Source organism: Arachis ipaensis, chromosome B08, assembly GCF_000816755.2.
Source record: "Arachis ipaensis cultivar K30076 chromosome B08, Araip1.1, whole genome shotgun sequence".
Lineage (NCBI taxonomy): Eukaryota > Viridiplantae > Streptophyta > Magnoliopsida > Fabales > Fabaceae > Arachis > Arachis ipaensis.
In genome coordinates this window covers 1,206,849-1,207,817 of record NC_029792.2, presented here as the reverse complement: position 1 = coordinate 1,207,817, position 969 = coordinate 1,206,849, and positions in this window count along the sequence as shown.

Here is a 969-nt window from a genome sequence, read left to right as displayed (position 1 = left end):
AATAAAAATTATTATTATTTTTTTTTCTATAGGAGTTCCCTCAAATAAGTTCTTAGATTTCCGGTGTTTATTATTCAGTGTTTTTCTTACCGGTTCCTCACTTCCTCATGCGTCCCATGAATCATACATCATTAGCATCTAAAGATGATTCTATAATCCATACAAATCATATGTACTTGTTAGTTAGCCAGACAGGATATAAGGTGTGAATTCATCTACAACTGTTAGCTGATTTGCATTTATGATGGCCTCCACTCTGCCACCAAGCTTGGGTAATGCTGGACCCCAAATTTTATAGAATCACTGAATCAGCCTTACATATGATATGCTAAATTGAGAATTTTTGCCATAACATAACGTGTAATTGGACAGGTTGGCAATTAATTCCTATGAGGTGGTTGAAAAATGAACACACTTCTGGCATGTATCTAACTAGAATATAAGATTGTGATTTATGAATTAACATTTCACACGATTGATAAATAGTACTACTAAGTTATTTTTGAGTAATCATCCAGCAGAAAATTGTTATTTTGCGTTAAGGTGATATACCATTTACATTTAGAGAATCCATGCAACTCTTAACAAAAACAAAAAAAATTGAATGCATGCAAGGCCATAAAAAATCAGGTAGAATAACCTTGCTCCTCCAACTAACTAAAGAATCTGAATTGGGGAAGATATATCTATTTCGATGGGCAAGTTAATTGTAGCAAAAAATTAAAATAAAAAAAAAAATTGTATGTTGCATTTGCGTAAAAACCAATGCTTCCTAATGCATTGAATTGCCACAAACCAACATTGGATTGCTATCACACCTCAACATAAGATTTGGCACTGCCTTGTAGCAAAAATAAAAAAAAAAATTGTATGTTGCATTTGCGTAAAAACCAATGCTTCCTAATGCATTGAATTGCCACAAACCAACATTGAACATTGGTCACACCTTAACATAAGATTTGGCACTGC